The sequence below is a fragment of the Papio anubis genome, chromosome 12 (genome assembly GCF_008728515.1).
Source record: "Papio anubis isolate 15944 chromosome 12, Panubis1.0, whole genome shotgun sequence".
NCBI lineage: Eukaryota > Metazoa > Chordata > Mammalia > Primates > Cercopithecidae > Papio > Papio anubis.
The window spans coordinates 88,373,715-88,391,671 of record NC_044987.1 but is presented as its reverse complement, the minus strand read 5'-3'; the positions used below and the strand labels follow the sequence as shown (position 1 = coordinate 88,391,671).

At 34.0% G+C, this 17,957-nt stretch overlaps 1 long non-coding RNA gene across 1 annotated transcript in view; it reads right to left on the bottom strand.

The window, feature by feature from the left end:
• Positions 1-374: 374 nt before the first annotated feature.
• Positions 375-17,957, bottom strand: part of LOC116269757 — an 83,477-nt gene continuing 65,894 nt past the window's right edge. Inside the window, exons 2-3 of the long non-coding RNA XR_004177506.1 lie at positions 926-1,000; positions 375-409 (exon numbers count right to left, since the gene is read on the bottom strand). This is a non-coding gene — a long non-coding RNA (uncharacterized LOC116269757). The remainder of the gene's footprint in view (positions 410-925; positions 1,001-17,957) is intronic.

Sequence of the window (17,957 nt, the reverse complement as noted above, 5' to 3'; positions counted from 1 at the left end):
ACAAGTCGGATTTGAAAAATGTCCAAATAAGACTTCCATAAATGAAAAAGGTAATTATTGAAATAGGATAAAATAAACACAATAGGTACAGTTAACAATTTTTTTTTATTATTATACTTTAAGTTCTAGGGTACATGTGCACAACATGCAGGTTTGTTACATGTGTATACATGTGCCATGTTGGTGTGCTTCACTCATTAACTCGTCATTTACATTAGGTATATCTCTTAATGCTATCCCTTCCCCTCCCCCCCTCCCCACAATAGGCCCCAGTGTGTGATGTTCCCCTTCCTGTGTCCAAGTGATCTCATTGTTCAATTCCCACCTATGCGTGAGAACGTGCGGTGTTTAGTTTTCTGTTCTTGCGACAGTTTGCTGAGAATGATGGTTTCCAGCTGCATCCATGTCCCTACAAAAGATATGAACTCATCCATTTTTATGGCTGCATAGTATTCCATGGTGTATATGTGCCACATTTTCTTAATCCAGTCTGTCACTGATGGACATGTGGATTGATTCCAAGTCTTTGCTATTGTGAATAGTGCTGCAATAAACATATGTGTGCATGTGTCTTTATAGCAGCATGATTTATAATCCTTTGGGTATATACCCAGTAATGGGATGGCTGGGTCAAATAAAAATGAAGTGAGCCCGAGGAAGTTAAACAGAAAGTAACATAAAAAATATGATAGATGAAAATACAAAAACTTGTGAGATGCTTCCAAAATAATAAATTCCTAGTCATTTACTGCACCAAGGAGATTGTCAATGAAGCAAAGGGAGGGGGGCAAATCTAACTGCTTATCAAAGAGGTTTACCTTGACTTTCTGGTTTTATCTGGTGAAAGTCAGACTCATCCCGGGCCATTTTCACTTCTGATTTGTAATTTTGCTCCACTGAGGTCTTTAATTTGGTTGTCACTCACCCTTTTGCTTTTTATCTTCCACCTTTTTTTCTCTTCTTCATCCTCTTGTGTATTTACAACTTCAAAGGATTGTCACTAAAAAGAAAGAAAAAAGGATATACGACAGAGACTTAACAAAAGTTGGTCACTTGTTATAGCAAGGAATGAGAAGACAAAATAGTAAAGATGTCAAATATCTTCAAGTTAAACAATAAATATAATTCCAATCAAGATCTGAAAATGTTTTTCATTAGAAATTGACAATCTGAGCTTTAAAATCTCATTATAAAGTAAAGGGAAACACAATTTTTTTAAAAAAGGAAGTAGACTTATCCTACAAGGTATAAAGACACTGTAATGTTAAATTATTGAGTTCTGTTTTCATCTTTTAGATAAGAAAAAGTAGACCGCTGGAACAAAGTTGTGAGCCTGGATATAGATATATTCCAATACAGCCAGTTTCTGAGCAATGTGAGGATTAGGGAAACTTGTGTAGTTGAAAATTTGCCTATAACTTTTCACACCCCCAAAACTTAACCACTAATAGCTTACTATTGACCAGAAGCATTACTTATAATACAAACAGTTGGTTAACACATATTGTATATGTTATATGTCTTATATACTGTATTATTATAATAAAATGGCCAGAGAAAAGAAAATGTTTTTAAGAACACCATGAGAAAAAAAATGTTTTTAAGAACACCATAAGAGAAAATATATTTATTATCAAGTGGAACTAGATTATAAAGGTCTTTATTCTTATTATCTTTACATTGAGTATACTGAGGAGGAGGAAGAAAGGGGGTTAGTCTTGTTGCCTCAGAAGGGGCAGAGGTAGAAGAGAGGCAAGAAACACAAGCAAATTTGGTGTAATTTACAAAAATACATCACAATTTCTGCCTGAATGTTTTGCTCTTTCATTTCTCTAAAAATGCCTCTATACAGTATCAATTCTTCCATCATTTACTTTCGTTTCAGTGCTCATATCTTAAAAAGACCAGGTTTTAAAAGAAATCAAAGCAGTCTTGAGCAATCAGAACTCTTCTGCTAGATTGTCTAATGTGAATTTGCTTTCTGTCACTGCCTCTTCTACATATTCTTCCTCATTATTTGAGGCACTCATCTCCATCAAGTCACCTTCTGTTAATTCCTCTGATGTGGTATCTCTTAGCTCCTGAATTTCTCCAAGATCTCTATCTTAAAACCCTTCACTCTTCACCTTATTTGCCATATCCACAATCTCTCTCATGATTTCCTTGGTTGGCTTTGTTGCAAATCCTATGAAGTCATGCAAAACATCTGGACATAGCTTTCACAGCAGAAATTCATTACTTGGGGCCTGACAGTTTTCAGGTATTTTTCTATAATGATAGCAATTTCAATGGCATAATCTTTCCAGACTTTCATGATGTTCTGTCTATCAGGGTTCTCTTTCATAGCGTTGATGATCCTTTCCACAGAGTACCATATGTAATGAGCCTTAGCAGTCATTATGACCCCTTAACTAGAGGCTGAATTAGAGAGATTGTGTTTGAGGGCAAGTAGACTTTTGATGCCTTTGCTGTTGAACTCATGGGGTTCTGGGTGGTCAGGGGCATTGTACAATATCAAAAGAGCACTTCTTGACTTCAGGGACAAAGCATGGATAGAACTTATCCAGAAAAAAATGTTGTGTTCAGGCCTTCTTGTTGTACAACCCAAAGTCTGGCAGATGGTGTTTATCTTTTCCATTCAAGGCTTGAGGGTTAGCAGTTTTGTAGATAAGGGCAGTCCTGATTATCAATCCAATTGCATTTGTACAAAACCATAGTTAGCCTGTCCCTTCCTCCCTTAAATCCTGCTGCTCACTTTTTCTTACAAACAAATGTCCTCTGTGGCATTTTTTTTTTTCTTCTAGTACAGGATACTTTCTTCTGCACTACAGTCCTATTCAGGCACATGTCTGTTTTCTTCAATGATTTTTTTAATAGCACTTAGGAACTCTGCTGCTTCTTGTTCAGCAGAAGCTGTTTCTCCTATTACCTTGACTCCTATTATTAATACCTCTCCTGTTTCTCCTATTACTTTTACTTTTTAAAAAGCCACACCTCTTTCTAAAATTATTAAACCATCCTTTGCTGGCATTAAATTCTTTAGCTTTAAATCCTCATCTTTCATTTGCTTTAAGTTGTTATACAATGACTTTGCTTTTTCTTGAATTATATTAGAGTCTACATATATGCTTTTCTTACAACAAATCTGCACCCACATTAAAGCTGCATTTTCAGTATGAGATAAAAATGTATTTTCTAAAAAGTACAAGTTTTTCATGTCTGCTGGAATTGGTCCTGAATGCTGAATTTATTTATCTTGAAATGTCTTGAAATGGTAGCCACCACAGCTGCAAACTTCAATCTGTGGAATCTATCAAGCAATTCAACCTTTTCTTGTAATGTCATGACTCTGCTATGCTTCTTGGGAGCACTCCCAGCATCATAGTGGCACTATGCCTGGGTCTCATGATATTATCTAAGGTTTAAAATATTGCAGTAAACACAATAAAAATATGTAAGAACTGTGAGACATCTCTTTTTATTGCAATACACAATTTACTGGAGATACTGCCCACCTGGAGATGATTAGCATCACAAGGATTTTAAACAGATACTCTCAACATTTGAGCTCACCACAATAGCAACAGGAGGTGCCTACAAAATTATTACCATTGTACCTTATGTACTGTAGTTAATTTTATGCAGTAATAATATATATATATATATTTTTTGAGATGGAGGGTCATTCTGTTGCCCAGGCTGGAGTGCAGTGGCACGGTCTTAGCTCACTGCAACTTCTGCCTCTGGGTTCAGGCAATTCTCCTACCCCAGCCTCCCGAGTAGCTGGGACTACGGGCACTCGCCACTACGCCCAGCTATTTTTTTGTATATTTAGTAGAGACAGGCCAGGCTGGTCTCGAACTCCTGACCTTGTGATCCACCTGCCTCAGCCTCCCAAAGGGCTGGGATTACAAGCATGAGCCACCACACCCAGCCTATGCAGTTATAATTTTTTACTGTATCTTTATGTTTGTTTACCTTTCTCTCTACTGCCAATGAAGTCACATACAGTCTGCCTTTGTGTGCATGAGTTTTGATACATTTAATCTTGTTAAAACATATTTGTGTATATTTTATGGTAGTAAATGATAAAATTGACTAGAATATTTATGTATTTTATGCATTCATCCCATACCTTTTTTCTAAAAATTTCCAATACTTCTCAGCTACACTGCTTGCCTGTAAGTTTTTTAAATTGCCAAAAATCTCAAAAAATTTTTCCAGCATATTTAATGAAAAAAAGCCTGTGTAGTAAGTGGACCTGTGCAGTTCAAACCCATGTTGTTCAAAGGTCAACTGTATAGAAAATTGGGATATAACAGACCTGGAATTTTAATAAGTAGTGGAAGGAAAAGAATTATTTATAAAACTGTTCCAGGACAAATGGCAAATCATACAACAATAAATAAAACCAGATTCCCTTGTACTGTACTTCAGATTATCTCAAATTTAAATTAAAGACCTGAATATTAAAACCTTTAGAAGAGAATGTTGTTATAAATTAGGAGCAGGAAATACTTTCTGGAAAATAATCAAAAAGCACAAACTTTAATGAGAAAGATTCTTAATGACCAGAGTAAAAAAAACTTTGCATTACAGATAATACCATAAACAAAATTAAAAGACAAACAATTTTGTGGGAGAAGGTGCTTTTACAGTATGTAGTCAACAAAAGATTGGTTATTAGATTAAGTATTTTTATAAAATGTCTTCAAATTAACATTAGAAAGACACACAATCCAAAAGTAAAATTGTTTGTCTTTCTAATGTTTCTATATACACACACGTATATATAATATACATAATGTTTACCTATGTATATAATATATATTTATATATGATATATAATATTTATATATATTTACATGTATATATTATATATTTACATGCATGTGTGTGTATATATATGTATATATGTGCATAACAAATTCAAAGTAGTGGAGGCCTGGATGACCAACAAATGTAAGAAAAAATAATGAACTACAGTTTTAATAGAACATATAATTTTAAATAATGAGCTATTAAATCACATGTCAGTTTGACAAAAAATGTAAAAATCAGATATTCATAATTGTGACGCTGTAGAGAAAGAAAAACTTTCATACACTGATAATATTAGTGTAAATGCTATGATTACTTTGGCATTATCTGGTAAATTTAAAAATGAATTATTCTACATTCCTGTAATTTCAACCCTAAGAACGTGCTCTAGTTCTATGGTGTTTCAACCTACAACATCTCTATTTTATATTGTGACTCAGTATATGCCAGAACACAACTGAAACAAAATTTTCATGAAAGAGCACTTACTGTGTGTGATACTGTTATGCACTGAATTGTGTCTTTTCAAATTCATCTGTTAAAAACTAATCACTAATACCTCAGAATGTGGTTTTACAGAATATGGAGGAAGAATTTTTACAAAAATGCTCCATTTTAAATGAGATAATTAGGGTGGACCCTAATTGAATATGACTGGTTCCTTAATAAAAAGGGGAAATTTGGAGACATACACATAGGGAGAACACCATGAGATAAAGGCAGAGATTGAAATGATGTTTCCATAAGCCAAGGAATCCCAAAAATTGACAGCAAACAACCAGGAGCCAATACTGCTAACACCACGATCTTGAACTTCTAGCCTCTAGTACTGTGAGACAATATATTGTTGTTTAAACCACTCTGTTACAGCCTCCATGGCAAACTAGTACAGATGAGCAATGATATTAGTAGTGTGTTTTATTTTGTTTTAAAAGTTGAAATTCGCGAAATTTACCACCTACAAATAAATTATGGCCTATAATTTGAAAAATTTTGCCCCAGAAAATATCTTGCATATACTACCAAGAATTCATTGAAGCATTATTGATTATAGCAAAAGCCTGTAATTATGTAAATATCAACCAAAAAGAGAATAAATTAAATGAATTCTGGTATATTAATATAAGGATCAATTCAATTGTAACTAAAATGAATGAACTGGAGCTTCATGTATGAATATGGAAAAATGTTAAATTATAAGGTAAGTAATACAAGAAACGTATAATATGATGCATATAATTTAAGAACATATATAGAAGAAAGCTCAGAAAATAAATTTTTAATGGGTAGAAATATATGCTGCAAATTTATGAAAATTTGCATGAAACTATCATACCACCTCAAAATAAGAATTATTTTCTCTCTCTTGTAAATATGGTGTCATACAAAAGGAAGAATCTATCTATCTCTATTTTTTTAAAAAATCACATTTACAGTAAATTGTACTTATAAGGTTCATAGAACTAATTAGTAAAAAATAATAATAATTCACCTCATGTCTGTTTTTTAAATATAAGCTCCTTGCTCTTTACATTCGGCCATTATCCTATCACTTGAAAAACTTCATAAAGTCAGAATTAGGAAAGTTTTGGAGGCAAACATAAAATTAAAAAGGTAACCAAACCCATTTGTTTCCTATCATGTGTGAAAAATATGAAACATTAATTGAATGCTTTTCATTTTGTTTCTTGTGTTATATAGTTCTTGTTTAAAACAGAGAACAAAGATTCTCATACATCTGTTATTTATTTCATAATTCTCTCCAAAATTCTCTTTAGCAGATTTTATATGGCCATGATCCCATTATGTTTGTGTACATCTGTGTGTTCATGCTGCAAAGTAGCAAACATCAGAGGCCAGACTGCATTGTGAGGTGTACATTCAAGAAGAAGATACAGAAATGCAACAAAACTTTTTATTTTGAGAAAACTGTTTCCTAAAGGTCCCCAATTTCCAAGAGCTTTTCTATGAATGGCATAAATAGGTCCTTTGAGTCTTAAAGACTTCAGGCTGTCCAGAAGGGATAATTTATGTTTTACTTAATAAATTCATGGTACTATGCCGGGCATGGTGGCTCATGCCTGTAATTCCAGCACATTGGGAGACCGAGGTGGGTGGATCACAAGGTCAGGAGCTTGAGACCAGCCTGGCCAACATGGTGAAACCCCATCTCTACTAAAAATACAAAAATTAGCCAGGCATGGTGATGCATGCCTGTAGTCCCAGCTACTCTGGGGGCTGAGGCAGAAGAATCGCTTGAACCCAGGAGGCGGAGGTTGCAATGAGCTGAGATCATGCCACTGCACTCCAGCCTGGGCGACACAGTGAGACTCTATCTTAAATAAATAAATAAATAAATAAATAAATAAATAAATAAATAATGGTACCTTGTTACATTATCTATTTAATTAATTGTATTCATTATTCATTGAGAAGTTAAAATTGATTAATAAAAATGTCTACGTTTATGTGCATACTCTTCAACATGTTGGGGAAAGGGAAAACTTGGTAGTTTACTTCATCCCAAATGAAATCTAAATGTCTGCATAGAAAGGAAGAACAAAGCTGCTCACTTGTATAGCCAATGAAATGCTGAACTTAGCCTGCTCTTATAAAATTTCAAAATACCATTCTACTGTCAATTCCATAACAACTTATTATCAGATATATTTAAAGCACAGATTTATCTCATGTTGCCTTATACGTTTAATGACCCTAAGATTTACAGATTGTAGAATGCCTTTCAGAATTTTCCATCCATCAATCTGTACTCTTTAGAGTTAGAAAATATTTATTTCTTCATCTGCATGATAAGTACTATGTCATCTTTAATGTCATGCCACCCACAAAAGATGGTGAAATATGCAACAGCATCCAATACTTCTGGCAATGCCTGCATAACACTCTGACTAAAAGAAAATTTGAAAGCTTCTGAAATGTAAATGTTAAGTGTTTAATAATAAAAGAAGTTAGCATTAACCCCGGGGTGAGATGAAGAAGATGTAATTTGTTTTCACCCTCATAAACAATGTGAAAAAAAATATTAAGTTGAACTCAAGTACACAAGTCCACAAGCATTGGGTATGTTGTTGAGCACAATTCTATAAACACATAACAATAAATTATTTGTAATGTAAATAAATGAGTAATTCACACAATGGGGCAGTGCAAAGAGACTTACAATATTTTTTTTAAAATAAAGATTTTCTAATTTCAATGATTGGTTGATTCATCCATTGATGCATTAAATGATTGCTAAGTATCAACTAGTTTTCTAGAGCACCCAATAAAAAACAGAGGAATGAAGCAGAAAGGTATTGTTTTCTTGGTACATAGATTAGGAGAAGAAATATAATTCAATAAAATTATGACAAGAATCAAGTAATGTACAGAATTTGAACACATTCAAGTTTGCTTTGAACACATTCCAGAGTCACCTAATCTAGTCTGGCATAAAGAAAGCCTTCTATGTAGAAGTCACATTAAATAGCTTCCTCTAAACAGTAGAGTAACAACCTGGATTAAATGTTTAATATATTTTTTTCAGTTGTATTTCTAAGAATTTGTAACTGCTCATACATTTTGCAAAATAAAATTAATAGGTTAAATTTCATTTACTCTGTAATTTTTAAAACTTTTCTAAAGCTTTTCTGCCTAAGTTACATACATTTACATCATATGTAAAATGAGGAAAGTAACACACATCTAGACACTTTCAGATGAGATCAGGCACGTTCAGCGTGGTGTGGCTATATAAGACATCTAGACACTTTCAAAACATATTTCAAGAAATACTGCCATGTAGAAATACTAAAAACATTAACCATCATACTAACTATTCACTCTGAATGTATAACCAGCTCAAGTGATAATTATTATTTTAAAAAATTTCAGTAAGTATATTGTGCTTAGTCATTATATCTGTATTATTTTGACATATAATTATATTATTGATATATTGTTATGTTCTTTTTTTATACTAAATATTCAAAGGCCAGTGTATATTTCATATAGACAGAACATCTCAATTTGAACATCTCAATTTGAACTAGCCACATTTCAAGTGCTCAAGAACCACACATTGCTATTGGTGTTTTTATTGGAAAGCAGAACTCTGTCATAAGCCAGGCATGATAGCGTATGCTGAAAGCAAACAAACCATGAATCAGAACTTAAACAGTATGAAATATATTGATCGAGAGTTGAAAGTCTCCAGCCTAGACTCACAGTTCCCCTCCACAGTTGCAACCACTATTAACAGTGTGTGTTATTGACCCTAAAAAATGTTTGTGCCTATAGACTCATAAATTTTATATTTATATATTTGGATATATGTGAAAAAATATAAACATAAACATATATACAGACACACACACATTATACACACACATATACCCAAATATGTATCTTAAGTAGATATAACTCATGAAATATATACATTATATTAAATTGTATATATATGCATGTGTTTGTGTGCACATATTTGTGTGTAATTTAAGCAAAAGTGAATGTTGTAAAGCCGATCTGCTCTTTGCTTACTTAACAATGTGTGTTAAAGACCATTTCAAAGGGACATATATGCTTCATTTTCTTTCTCTCTAGCATAAAAACACTATGGTGAACATTTTTATACAAACATCTTTGTGCCTAGAGAGGAGTATAAATGTAGAATACAGTCCTAGAAGTATTACTTCATCAAATGGTACATGCATTGATCAATATTGCCAACTTATTCTGTTTTTTTTTTTTAAAGTTATGAGACAATACATGTTGAAATGAATCTTAACACAGATAACAGTATGATTAAATAAGTGATAATTTCTATTCTTGACCCTCATCTTCAGTCCCCAAGCCCCAATCCCAGTGCTTTCCCTTGCAGTGACTCTTGTTTTCAATTTGCAATTTCTCCTTGTTTTATATCCCCTTCTCCAAGCTTATTTGTTATTTCTCTTGGAACTATGATAACCTTATTAATCAAAATATTAGTTTCCCCAAATCATTGTATACTCTTACAATAGAAAGCCTTACAATTAAACTTTAGATATATATGATTTAGATCAAACTTGGGAAGTCTATAGATAGGAAACAAAATTTGTTAGTGAATTAATGAATTTGTCTTCAGTTTGTCATTTAATGCAGAGGATAGAAAAGTCTTGACACAGGCTCTGCTTTGATGAAAAATATTAATATCTGAGAGCATCCTGAGCTGAGTTTGTGTTTTAAAAATATCACATTTGTGCAATTCACACATATTTGTGAAATTCAAGTTCGTGCATTCTTTCTTACAGAAATTTCAAATTAACAAATAGCATAATTGAGAGTACTTAGTAAACATCACTCAATTAATTAATTTGCTACTACTAATACTAATTTGCTACTACTACTAATATTCTTTGCTTACATTAGCTTAGGCTTGATATTTAAAGTCATCAAAGTCTAATTATTATAAACTTCCTCCATTATTGTTTCAGGTTGAGTAATTTGATATGCTGAGATTTGTAGGCAGGGGGACTAATGAGAAGTATTCAAGGAACAGAATTCATGTGGATACCATTTTCAATGCCTTTTAATACTGTGTGTACATCTGCATATCTACCTGGCTTTATTTTCCTCCAACTAAAGTACTTCCTTTAACACTTTCTATAGTACAATTCTGTTGAAAATGAATTCTTTCAACTTTGTTGGACAAAGTTTAATTTCATCTTTATATTTGAAAATATTTTTATTTGATACTGAATTTAAGTTTAACAGCTTTTGTCCTTCAGTACTTTAAAGATGTTGTTCCACTGTCTTCTTGATTGCATTGTTTTTTATGAAAAATCTGCTGTCATACTTATTTTTGAACTGCTGTATGCAACGTATCTTTTTTTGTTTGTTTGCCTTGAGGATATTTTTCCTTTATCTCTAATTTTGGGCAATGTGGTATGATTGTTTGTTAGTTTTCTCCCTGTTTCTGTGCCTTGGGTTTATTTAGCTTCTTGGAACTGTGGGTTTATAATTTTCACTGAACTTGGAAAAATTGTTTCTAGGTCTTTCTTTTCCCCCCAAATTCCCTCCCTGCCAACAACACACACACACACACACACACAGACACAGACACACATACACACACACTCATTCAAGGATTCCATTCCAAATATATTAGTATATTAGGTCACTTCAAGATGTCTCACAGCTCAGTAATTCTCCCACAAAAAAAGAAATATTTTTCTGTGTTTTATTTTAGTTTCTAGTGCTAGGTCTTCACGTTCACTCATCTTTTCTTCTACACTATCATATTTGCCAATAATCACATCCCAGCTCACAAATTGTAGGTCTCATCTCACAAAATTTGACTTGAATCTTTTTATATTTTCTGTTTTCCTACTTAACATTAACACACGGAATACAACTATAATTATTTTTAAAACTGATTCTAACATCTGGCTCAGATCTAAAATGGTTTCAATTGATTGATTTTCTGCTCCTTCTAAGTAATATTTTCTTATATATCTGGTAATCTTTGATTAAATACCAGGCATGATAAATTTTACTTTATTTTTGCTGAATATTATTGATTCCTATAAATACCAGTGAGATTTTTTCATAATACAATTAAGTTACTTGGAAAGATAGTTTGATCCTGTAATGTCTTACTTTAACAATGTGTTAGCTTCTGGATTAATGCTCATTCTAGAGATAATTACTCTCTATCACCGAGGCAAGACCTTCTTGAGTAATTTGCCCAATTTCCTGTGAATCATAATTTTTTTCAACCTGAGTGACATAAACAGGCACTTTTCCTTATCCTGTGTAATGCTAGACACTGTTACCTCTAATCCTTTTGGGTAGTTCTTTCTCCAGTCATTAGTAGTTTTCTCACATACATGTGCAACTCATCAATATTTAGCTAAATACTTGAGAAAGACCCTTTACATATCCCTAGAGCTCTGTTTTAATGCACACTGTCTCATACCCTGTCCTGTATTCTAGCTGCCTTTGTCTGCCCAGACTTTCTGCTTTGTCTCCTAAACTAAGGAGTCTTCTACATCTCACATAGATTTCTCCTCGCTGTACTATGACCTGGATACTCTCAAATTTCTAACCTGAGGAATTTGTTTGGCTCTTCTCACTTGTCTCCCATCCCTCAGGGTTCACTGTATTTTAGTTCCTGATGTCCAGTGACTTAAAATTATTAATTTATGTATTTGTCTATTTTTGGTTGCTTAGAAAAACATTATTGGAACTAGGAGATTTCAATGCCTTTTCCCCATCAATTAAAAATATTTTTTTGCTCAGAAGTCCAAATGGGGTTGAATATATGAACTCTTATTTTCATGCCCATTCTATATGGAAGAAATAAAGCAAAACAATTAAAATTGTGCACTGGAATTGTATCTTGGCACCAGAAATTTGAGGAAGTTAGTAAATAATTCTGTGCCTCATTTGTCATGTATAAAATAAAGAAAACAATAATGCCTATTAGACAAATTTTATTAAGCATCACATAAATTAGTATATGTTAAACAATATATCCCTAAAACATAGTATTTAGAACACAACCTGGCAAGTGGTAAGTTTGCTATAAAATTTAGTTATATTATACAACCATTGAGAAAATAAGGATATAATTAAGACAATCTATTTGTACTGACAAACCCACAGTTTGAGTAAATATTCAAATTTCCTATAGACTATGCAATGAAGAAAATTGTCCTTTTCATATCTTCATTTTGCTGATTAATTCCAGGCTCAATTTTGTATACTAGCATGAAACTATTTCTCTACTTAAAAATCCTGTGAAATTCCAGCCAAAGTGAGAAAGAGCCCAAGCTGTACCCATGATTGTCCAGTCTAAATTCTTTTTGGTAAAGTAACTCTGAATCATCAGGGTGACTTGAAGCAAAATAGAATTTCCTGATTTTGTGACTGTCTCCCCATCCCTTCTTTCAGTAACTCTTATATAATTTGTACTTCAGAGTAAGAAAAAATAAATTTAAAAAGCCATCAATACTAAGATGCTGCTGAGGTATACTAACAAAAGAGAACCAAGATTTATTGAACGTCTACTATGTCCTAGACTTAGTTCTTTTAAAAGTATGTGTTTTTTCTCCACCTCTCCACAATACTGTCTCATTAACCCCATTTTGCAGATATTTCTTTTTTAACTGAATATGAGTGACTCAAGTTTTGTGATGACTTGTAATTGCAAAAACTGCAATTACTTTTGTACCAACCAAATATTTGGCCACATTGTTTGTAGTCACCTAATTACAACATTAGAACTCAAATAATTTGAATAAAAAGAGCGAAGATGTATTGAGCATTATGTCATTAATCCTCATGACAACTCTATACTGTACCATTATTTGCATGTCACATAAAAAAAAAAAAAAAAAAAAAAGAACTAAAGCTAAGAAAAAGTGCCCAGGCTTCTCAATAAAGAACAAAGTTCTACCCTAAAGCCGTATACTTACAACTACTGCACAACTTGTCACCTTATATGTTTAACTTTGAAATAATGCAACGTTGTACACTAAGCCCATATTTAGGGTACCATTAAGGTAGATACCAATAAAATGAGAAAAATCCATTCTAGAAGTAAGCTCAGTTAACATTTGTGTTTTTAGGTTTAGTATTATGTTTAATTTGGATTCTATGTGACAGGTCTGGGATGGCGGGCACTAACACATTTTTATCATTTAGAACTTCTACTGAATCAGGGTATCTTAATAAGGTCTTGATAGAGGAGTAAAGTAGACTCACTTTCAAGGACAATGTTTACAAATGGATTGAATTCTGGGCACCAGTAAGTAGCAGCAGTAAGAAAGCTACATGTGGTCATAGCCCTCCTTCATTTCACCACATACCCATACCAATGTAGGTACCAGAGTAACCTGTTTCTTTAAATTGTTTTGTGTTCGCTGTGCTTTCCATCCCTCTTTCTAAAATGAACTTAAATATACTGAAATTTCATTTCTGAATCACTAACAGTCAACTGATATTTTCACCTTCCCCTAAGAAGGAGGGCAGTTTGCCAATTTCATTTTCAATATGTTGCTAGTTCTGAGAATCTTCTTTCTCTCCCTTTCTCTATGCCAAGAGAGAAAAGGAGGTGAGAAAAGAAGGGATCACCAGACAAATCAACATGGGTATTTCTTTTTCTTTTCCTGAAACATCTCCCATAACTTTCTGACCTTAAAGCTTGTATCAAGAAGCATGATGTCTAAGAAAGGAGAGCTGTATACAGCAAAGCTTAAATCCATCTAAAAAATAATAATCTGGTATAATCCCACTACAATAATTATTTGTTGCTTGTCTGGCTTGACAAAGAAATTTTAACACGTGTCTACCCACCAGTCATATGAGGAATGAATACCAGAGATTTTCAGGGTAGGGGATGTCACAAGTGGAGGATAATGATGTATGCAAGAGTTTGAACACTCCTCTGTTGCTTCTTTTACTATTTTAAAAGTGTGCATTGCAGTGGTCATTATTTTTCTGGTCAGTCTGAGAAATTAGCCTAAGGACAGACTACTTTTGTAAAGAGTAAGGTGGGCAGAGGAATAATAGAGAAGTTGGCAAAGCATAATTCTGAAAATATGAGCAGTGGGCCTGCAATGAGACAGAACTGGGGAGTGTGGGGGAGCAGGTGGGCAGGCATCTTGGCTGGGGATGGGACAGAACATGAATCATGCCTAAGGCTTGATAAAATTGACTACAAATAAATAATTGTCTCTTAAGCATAAGAAAAAAAAATCAAACGGCATAGGAATTTTCTTTCTCAATATCAGTAAAACAAATAGCTGCCCTCCCCCAATTTAAATCTCAATCACAGTAATAATGACTTGGATTTTCTTAAGACCCTTGCCATGAATGCACACCATGTTTATATAAAGATGTAGAAATTTAGTCTCATGATATTCTAGTGGATGCTATAGGAATATTTTAATTTTGCAGTTGAAAAAAATGGGAACAGCTGAAGTTGGAATCACTGTGATTATGTAGAAGAGAAAATGTAATACCTTGTCCTCACTATTTGCAAGGTTCATGGCTGATACTCCGATAACATAGGACAGATTAACAAGAGAAAAGCATAACTTATTTAATAAAAGTTTTATCTGACTTGGCAGCCTTCAGAAATGAAGGCCCAAAGACCCAAGGAAAACTGTATATTTTTATGCTAAATCTGATGAAATAAGTGGATAGTTGTGGAGAAACATGATTGGACAAAAAGGGGTATGATCTAATGGTTATGAATGCGGAGTGGAGGGCGCCTTCAGCAAGGCCTGTTTGTTCACATTCTTTCCTGTGTCTCTGTATGACATTCCTTCTTCCTAAGCAAAATAGGTCAGAGAAAGCCTTTATAGCCATGTTTCAGGGAGGAAATATGGAAGAAAGTCAGTGACCCTCGTGTTTCTGTGGTTTTCTCAGTGGTCAAGCTCCCATGTTGTGCATGTCGTGGGGTATCATATTTCGAGCTTGAACAATTACAACAATGCTCTTCACTATTCTGGCAACAATGGCTTGAACAGCCTGTGCAAAGCCTGGTGCAAAATTCTTTATAATCATGATCTCATTTAGTATTTCAGATAACCCTATTGAGTGGGTATTATTCATTTCTTTGTAGAAAATATGTTCTAAAAGATCCCAAACCTCACCTAGTGTTAAGCAACTTCTAAGGGGTGAGGGCCACATTTGAATCTAGATTCCTGATATTCTAAATCTTATTGGCAACCACAAGAAAGAGGTGCTCCCATTGAATGCCTTTTGGGATATATTTTAGGTCACAGTGTGCAGTGACCCACAGAATAGTGACGTTGAATCTGGGGATCTGTAGCCAAGAAATAGAGCACCCTGTATTTTCCCCAAAGCAGCTGCAACATGTGGTGATGACCACACTGTGGAGAACAGGCTGTCATTCCCTTCATCATCACGATGTGTCAGGAAAGATGAGTGGGGGCCGGCATAAGGGGTGGAAGAAATGGAAGGTGGTGAGTCATGCTCTCATCTCAACATCTAAAAATAATCGCAGCATATTAAAAGAACATTTTTTCTATAAAAATGAATTTTTTTTACCTATATGTCTGTAATTTTCCATTTCTAAACAGTATTCCATTGGTATGGGGTTGTATTCCTCGAAAATATTAACGATCATCCTAAGAAGCCAGGGAGCCAATTTAAATCATGGCACCTACATAGGCCATTGATAATACAGGCTGAGCAATCAGTCGGTTGCCAGGGATGTCCTTTGAAATAACTTTAAGAGAAATGAGCATAGTTCAGAGGGCTTTTAGAAACAGTATCTTTTGCCCACAATCCCACCCACCAGAGGTCTTTAGGAGGCAAAACAATTTTTGTCTAGCTCCATCAAAATCAAAATCCACCTCTAGGTCCCCGCATTTATAGGAAGGAGAAGCAGACAGATTTCCCCATTCCTTGTTATCACAGCAATAAATCTGCCATTACTGAAGAAGATCAAACCTTGGGTGGTTTTTGAAGGGGCACCAAAGGGACAAAGGAATATGCCTGGGAGTATAAAAATACATCTAAGATCTGCATAGTGAATCACCGGTTATTTTTAAAACTCAAACTGAATTGATCTGAAACTTAGTTAGACATGCACTACAGACATGGAAGTGATCTTGAATTTTTTGCTGACATCTGTGGAATTGGACACAAAGAAAGAAAGGACGGAAAACTATGTGATATACCCAGTTTTCTCCTATAAGCCATGATTAGAAAAATAGCACTGATATTCTAACCAATTAAGGCCTCAGAAAGTATAGCTTTTAGTCTTTGCTTTACCCCGACACATCACCAATTGGTAACTTTGTCATAAGAACTGCCTGGGGAATGTTCAATCAATAGAAATGAAAGTATTTCAACATGAGGAAAATGTCAGAACCTTGGGGAATAGGTAGTAGGATGCAGATGTTTGTTAATTAAGTTTACAAAGGCAGTAAATGTAATGAAGCCAGTAGCTCACATAGGGCATTGCTAAAGAAACAGCTGTTCTCTTCACTCCACTAACTCTGCATATACATGTCCCACCCCCTCAATAGCTGTCAAGTTCTGGGAATACTTGTTTTGCCTATAAACTTTAATTATTCTATAGAAGAATACAACAAAATGATTATCAATAATTCACACTAGGGAAAGCAATGGATAATACACAGGAATGTAGTTACAGGGCCTCCTCAACCTACAATTGTAGAAAAAGATATGACTCATTGTCTATCTAATCTTTACCCAAGATAATGATTGCTTCCATCATGGATCATTGCATTCATTTGGAAACTTGATTTTTATAGACTTTTATTCTGAGTGATGAGATTCCCATTTTGCTTTGAGAAAGCACATGGAAAAAGAGTTGCTTAAGTAAAGAGTGTTACAACCCAACTGCCAAAATGGAATGCTTCCCAGGACGCGCTTTCTTTTCAGAAAAGAAAATTGAAAAACAAAGAAACAACTTACTCAAAGTCACATCACCAATGACTGGCAGGGCAGGGATTCACGCCCGTGAAGTCTAGTTGTCAGCACTGTAGTATATTGCCTTTATCTATCAGCACATATGCAGATCAAGGAAGTCTCAGCACTGCCATTCCATATCTTACTTAGGAATCAGGAATGTTGTGTCCATTTCAAGATGTTATTCGTTGTTTGGAACACTGACTAATTTGAACATGCCCCTAAAAGGTAACTAGGGTGGTAACAGACTGAAAGGCATTTCTTATTGCTAATTTCAGCCATGGTAACATGAGGAGCTATTTTAAGATCAATCCAACCTGAAAGATGGGAGAATAGTTTTTTAAAGTGTGGCATAATAATATCTTGTATCATCATCACAGTCGTCATCATCATTAATCTACTTATTTTAATATTTTATAGGTGAGTCATAATTATATATATTTATCTTAATTTTAATATTTTAGGTGAGATTTATACTTATATAACAGATATTGATTAGTTTCAGTTCTTAGGGAACAAATTGAAGTCATTACTTTCTGTATGCAAATTTTATGACTCAGTTCCATTTTGGTCTAAAACCAGATTTTCTTCCTTCTCCTTCCAGATATTCCCCTTTCATTCTGAAGCTCAGACCTGGTGACATTTTTTTTTTTTTTTTTAACAGAAAACAGTGAGAATATTACCTA